Raw genomic sequence first — 6,906 nt, 5'->3', positions numbered from 1 at the left:
TCACAAATCATGTTATGTTGTTATTCCCTTATTTCTGCAGACATATACAATTTCCAATTTAATCTGACTCAAGTTTATATGACTTTATTAATTTTACGCAAACCTCAAGCTTTCATGTGGCTGTTTTGGTCTCTACCTTTTAACAATCTAATACTAATGATAGGCTAAAGTGAAGAATATCACAAATTTTGCTATGGTGTATGAGCTTTTCTTCGATTGTTACTTGTCATTTGCTAATTATAAGTCTTAGTATTCCCTTTTTGGGAGGTTTGGCCTCTCATCCTGGTGTCCGCTCCTTGAGGTTCTGTGGCTGGTGGTTCCATTGTAAAGCTAGAAATAGAATCATTTGGAGGAAGACAACTAAAGCTTTTCTTTGGCTTTTATGGATGTAGAAAAATAACTGAAATTTCAAGGTTAGTTATAGTTTATTGGCTTCATAGCATTTATGAGAGACTGTTAAACATACTGTCACTTTTTGGAGACTTGCTCTGCCCTCTATAAGAGCTCTATAACTTTCCCCCCCCCCCCCCCTTTTTTTTTTTTAATTAATCTTAATGGGTTATTTCCTTTACGACGGCCTGTTAGGTAGTTTAGGCTTGGAGATTTATCATCTCCTTGACTTCTGTTCTTATTTGGTTCTGCAACATTTGAGTTAGTGATTAATCTTTAGTTCTTATTTTGTTTTTAGAGAATTGCATATTAAGTGAAACTTGAAGTGATTATTACAAGTTGTATTGCTTGTGATGAAAGCCTTTTAATAGCTTTCTTAATTACAGATTGTATTGTTTATGATGAAGCCTTGTAGATTTCAATGTCGATTTCACCTCAAGGAACAACTTCATCACTAAATTTGTTCCCATTGTTTGACTCAAATCAACTCATGACCCAGCTTTCACTTCATCCAACTCATTAATTTCAAGCTTTTTATCCATAATCTTGATCCAGTTTGACTCAAAGACAGAAACTCAATTCCATGATGTCATAATCTTGAAAGCTTATAAATTTTGTATTTTCTGAACTTATTAGTTACAAATTCTATTTGGTATATTTTTATTGTTGCATAATTTTTTATTTTGGAATGTACAAATGAATTACAAAATTTCAAATATAAAAGGAAGTCATGGCATTTGTTGCATTATCAAGTATTTTATGTGTGTATTTAGCTAAAAATAAGCACTTGTAATGTAAATGGATTATGTTTTGATGTATAAAGCTATACATACATATATATATATACGTTCGTCCCTGTTTCACCACAGAGATGTGGGAACGCGACCGATCACCGAGTGGTGTACGCCAAGGGAAAGCAAAACCGTAGTTATATCTTTAACGCAATTAAGGAACTTGCAATGTTTGTACTAATTATCCTTTCTCTTTCTGCTTCGCACATAAGCCTTGCCACCACATAACATGACCTTTGTATAATCTTCACAATTAGTCTCAACCTCGGTATCTTATATCATCATAGCTTAGGTTTACTTTTATCGCACTTTACTTTTACTGCAGTTTACTTTATTACCGCAATTTATGTTTATTGCATACTTTTACTTTATCGCATTTAAATACCTGTACACACACTTTTATTAATTGAAAAATCCCCGGTCACATATATCACAAATGTAACACATTTAACCTAAAACAATCCCTGTGTTCGACCTCGTATTACACCGAGAAACTTGCAGTGGAATTATACTTGGTTCCAATGCAAGTAAACTTGTGACAACGCATAGCATACTACAAGAACATTCAGTAATAACGCATATCTAGTAGTAGTATCGATAAAGAAAATAAAGTCATCATTCATCCATGCGTTTTATGACATAAGATAAGATTAGATCAGTTTTATGCTCAACAAGTTTATGGCTTAGGTATCCCTCCTTTATCTTTATACTATAGATCATTTAGGTTATTACTTAAGGCATGATACACTTATATATCTCATATACATGCTGAAGTTTACATAATATAATTACGGATCTTAGTGTATTGAATAAGAGTAAATGCAAATAAAATAACACTTATTTTATTTATAACAATGTTTACAAACTACGAGACTCTGGGAGAATTAGGACACTAATCCCAACAGAAAGATCATACCCTAATTAAACTATATGCTCTTAATTCTACTGGGTTATTAGCGATCATGTATAATTAGAAATCATATGCATTAAGAATGAGGATTCAATCATATTGATTAAATGTCAGGAAAAGCCATATTCAATTAACCAACATATTCCTCAAATATAGATAAACATGTATTATCAAGATTCAAGGTCAGCCTATAAATATAAGCATTCACATCTAATCTTTGCTACTGGGGTAAATTCAAGTATAGACGAACCCAAGAAAATGTGCGGGTTTGAAATTGACTAACAGAGATATGCAATAATTATAGGGTCATCGGTCCAACATACAAATGAAAATCTAAATTACAACAAGATTCAAAGAAAACATAGAATTGGAGAATGTCACATTTAATCACGAAATTCTCAAGAAATTAAACATAGGGACCTTGCACAAAGAAATTAGAGAGAAATTACCTCTTACTTCATAGACAAATATGTGATAAACGTCTGATCCATTATTACAACCCAAAGTAAAAAAGAAAAACTAACCTAAAGATACTAAAATTTGAAGGGAAGAGAAGAAGAATGAAGATAAACTTCGACCTCCATCAATTCAGCCCCCAAATGTTAGCTTATTTTGACCTAGAGGCAAAGGGGAATATTTATAGAAATCATCGCAACTTTGCAACGCTTTCTTGTGTTTGGGCCAAAGAAGACGCACACGCAGATGCATTGGTAGCATTACTCCAATCGGAGCGTTGCAAAATATTACCCTCCACATTAGCATTCTGTCTTCTAACGTCAAGTGAGCGTTAGATTTAGGCAATTGATTAGCATTGTAACGCTGAAGCAGGGGCATTTTGGTCTTTTTAATTCCTTTGAAGCCAGGATGCTCAAATCACCTCCAATTTGCTTCAAATTAACCTCGATTCTCATCAAATGGCCGATTCTACCTCTTGATTGCTCGATGCCTACAAAATAGGACAATAAACACATAAAATCCAACAACGAGCTCAAATTAAGCAAGGAAATATAACTCTTTTTGAGAGCTATCAATACCTTCATTGAGGGTTCTCATGTAAATTAAATTAGATGAAGCTGAATAGATACGAGGTCGCTATGAGCAGTTGAATTTAAAAAAAAAAAAAAAAATTATTACATTAAACCATGGGCGACTGTACCAAAGAAGGCTAATACGAGCATACAATAAGAAAGTACACGCTCGATGTTTTTGAGAAGGAGATTTGGTATTATAAAGGATACTTCCTTTTCAAAAGGATTATCGAGGAAAATGGACTCCTAATTACGAAGTTTCGTTCAAAGTGAAAAAGGCTTTTTTAGGAGGAGCTTTGCTTTTAACTAACATGGATAGGGATGTGTTAAAGAACCCAATGAGTGCAGATCATGTTCAGAAATATTATGCATGAGGCTTTTTCTTAGAAGGTTCCAGTGTTGAAAAATGTCTGAGGTATTTCTAGAAAACTCACATTTAATTCTTAGAATGTCATTCCTATATTTATATGGTTCCATGACTCTCTTACCCCTCGTCTTTGTACTTCCTTTCCAAGCATTGTTGTTTTTTAATGTCATTTCTGATTATATTTATCAAACGTATGTTTCTTTGTCAGTCCATTCTTTTGTCCTTCTTAATATGTTATTAAACTATAGTAAAAACCTATGAATTCATCATTTTATTATTCTATCATTTGTTAATTATCAAGGAATCTGGTACACCTTATTGTATTTGTAAACGCTATGAGTTTCTCTTGTTAAAACTTGAGGAAGTATAGGGGAGAATGAAAATATCCACAAGTCAAGACAAAATATTTTGCAACTGTAAGTGCTACAAATTCAAGTTTTCACCATAAAAAGGTTTACATTATGTGTCGTCCAAGTTTAAGACAGTTTTTAGTCTTTGCAACATATCACAATCGTTCATAGGCTTAATTCGTTCATATTTATCTTATCAAAGTGCATTTTGGAAGGGAAGCAATTAGCCACTTAAGAAACAAGCTCCATGATACTAGTACCTTGGTCTATCTTATGACTAAGCTAATCAATTGTTGATAGGATTGGTAAGGTGGGCTAGCGAGCTATTTATTTAATTATTTTTTTAAAAATTGTTTTTTTATTAATATTTTCTTCTCAAATTAAATCGACCCCAGTCCAATAGCTAGGTGAGGTAAAGACCATCTATTTCGAACCCAACCCCAGAGTTAAGGTTGAATGTTTTTTAAAGTTAATCAAGCTCAATTCTATAACTGAGGTTAAGTCCATTATTTATCTAACCTAGCCCTAGAGCTGAGGTCGATATCTTTTTTAATTTTGATTAAATTGAATTTTGTTCTGGAGCTGATGTCGAAGCCTGTGTCTATCAAGTCCATTGTTTATTGAACCTAGCTATTGAGATAAGTCATTTCGAATTTTGATTAAATCGAACTCAATCTTGGAGTTGATTTCCAAGACTGTGTCTATCAGGTTCATTGTTTATCAAATTTAGCCCTAAAGCTAACATAGATGTTTTTTTTTCAAATTTTGTTTTAAATCGAGTCTAGTCTTGGAGTTGAGGTTGAACATTCTATATATCATGTCCAAGGCTTTTCTAACTCAACTCTAGAGCTGAGGTTGACGTCCTTGCTCAAGTGATAATTTGGTTTTTTTCAAAAATAAAAAATATTTCGACCCAAATACTTTATCTTTTTCTTTGTCCACCTTTAAATATTTTCAAGATATACAAATGAGGGCAAGTTGTAGATACCATATTTTGTCCGATTTATTTTTTATTTTACTTTATTTGTTTATTGATTTAATTTATTCTTTTACTTTTATCATTTCCTTTTATTGCTAAGACCTCATTAAACAAAAATAAAGTTGGAATTTGATTAACTTGATTTGAAGATGGTTTTTTTAACAAAGGTTAAATTTACCATAGTCTTGCCAACGAAAGTGTAGCTTAACTTTCATATTATCAACTTCGAAGTTTGAGATTTGATTTCCCATCCCACACATTAATTACAATATATTTAAAAAAAAAATTACAAAGGTCTCCTATTTTTTCTCGACTATCTCTTCCCCGTTTTCTCTCTACTTTCCTCCCCTCCCACGATTTCCTACTTTCTTCACCTTGCTCCAATTTTTTTTCTTTCCACTGATAACTATCTCTCTTCCCTCTCTCACATTCAAAAAAAAAAAAAAAAAAAAAAAAAAAAAAAAAAAAAAAAAAAAACTGATTTGTCAATTATAAAAGGAAGCCCCTATGAAATTAAAGGGGAGGAAAAATATTAGATTAGTGAAAGTGATAAGGTCTCTTCTTCACTCATTCTCGAATTTAAATTGTCAAAAAAAAAAAAAAAAAAATCTCTTTTCCACTCGATTTTCCATTTTAATTGTACACGTAATGTGTTGACAAAAGGAGGAGAGAAGACTTTTCCATTTGATTTAAACATTTCAAAGGTATCTTTCTTTCTCTTTTTCCTTTCTAATATTAGGAGATGAATTTCTTTGTCATTATGAATATTTATTTTTCTTCTCCTTGCAATTGCCAAATCATGTCTCCTAATTTAATATTAATTTTTCAAAGAGAGGCTTGACATTTGTTGTAGTTGGATGTGATATTTATTCGGTTTGTTAGATTTGATTTATTTTGATATTAATTTGTTGCTGCGTTAGGATTTCTTTACTGCTATTATGAATATTTAATTTTCTTTTTCTAGAAATTGTCAAATTATGTCCCCCAATTTAATAATAATTTAAGAAGGAGAGAATTTACTATTGTTGTAGTTTAACGGATACTTATTGGGTTTGTTAGATTTGATTTATTTTTGTATTAATTTGTTATTGTGTTGGGATCTCTTTACTATTTTTATGAATATTTACCTTTGTTCTTTTTGCTATTATCCCAATTTAATTTTAATTTCATAAAGAGAGGATTTAGTATTGTTGTAGTTTAACCTGATATTTATTAGGTTTATTAAATTTGATTTATTTTGGTATTAATTTATTTATTATATTGATTTTAAATCTCATTTTATGTAAATTTTCAAATCGTCATTTTATTCTATACAAATTTTGTATATACATATTTTAAAGAAATTGAATCTTAATTAAGTCTATGGTTTAGAATGTCAAAAACTAAATTAAATTATATACTCTTAAGAAAATTGAGTAGGAATAAATATTTAATTTTAGAGAGGAAAAGTAGTGTTTCTTTATGGGTTTTATTGTTAAAACTCCATAAATACATGAAATTTCTTCCTAATTTAGATTTCTAAATTTGAAATTATTTTCATAAAATTAACCGTTTTCAATAATCATCTTATTTAAGTAGTATTCTCTGTTTGAAATTTATTAATTCCTTTTATACATGAAATTTCTTATTAAACACTCGTGAGAGAGATTATAATATCAAACTTTGATATTTTAATATTCGTGGGGTGAATGAAATTATTTTGTGAAACTAAAATACATTTCTTCATCCTTTTTTTTTTTCGAATGGCTCTTATGCCACCCATACTCATTCATTCATGTTCTATTTTTAAATGTTAATTGTGAACCATGAGAAATCTTAAAAAAAATAAAATAAAATAACATTTTGTGGACCATTTGTTAATTTAGATAATAAAAGATAAAATTTGATAACAATTTTTATGGATGTTGTATGGTGCTACATATTCCCTACACACAACTAACTCCCGAACCCAAGTTTGAATTTAGACTCATATATATATATATATATATATATATATTTAGAATTTGGTGACTTATCACACCTTAATACGGGCCTTGACGACTCTAATTTTTGTTTTTATTTTCAAAGAAACTTTTAAGGCGTTGACCATTC

At 30.5% G+C, this 6,906-nt stretch overlaps 1 long non-coding RNA gene across 1 annotated transcript; it reads right to left on the bottom strand.

Moving 5' to 3' along the window:
* Positions 1–2,525: 2,525 nt before the first annotated feature.
* On the bottom strand, positions 2,526–3,293 carry LOC150034017 (uncharacterized). Its single transcript, XR_016532476.1, has 2 exons — positions 3,126–3,293; positions 2,526–3,037 (listed from the first exon to the last, which is right to left on the bottom strand). It is a non-coding gene; the product is annotated as an uncharacterized LOC150034017 (long non-coding RNA).
* Positions 3,294–6,906: the final 3,613 nt, after the last annotated feature.

Source organism: Benincasa hispida, chromosome 9, assembly GCF_027475165.1.
Source record: "Benincasa hispida cultivar pf3 chromosome 9, pf3_genome.v1.1, whole genome shotgun sequence".
NCBI classification, from domain to species: Eukaryota; Viridiplantae; Streptophyta; class Magnoliopsida; order Cucurbitales; family Cucurbitaceae; genus Benincasa; species Benincasa hispida.
Note: the sequence above shows the minus strand (reverse complement) of the source record. Positions and strands in the feature narration are given on the sequence as shown.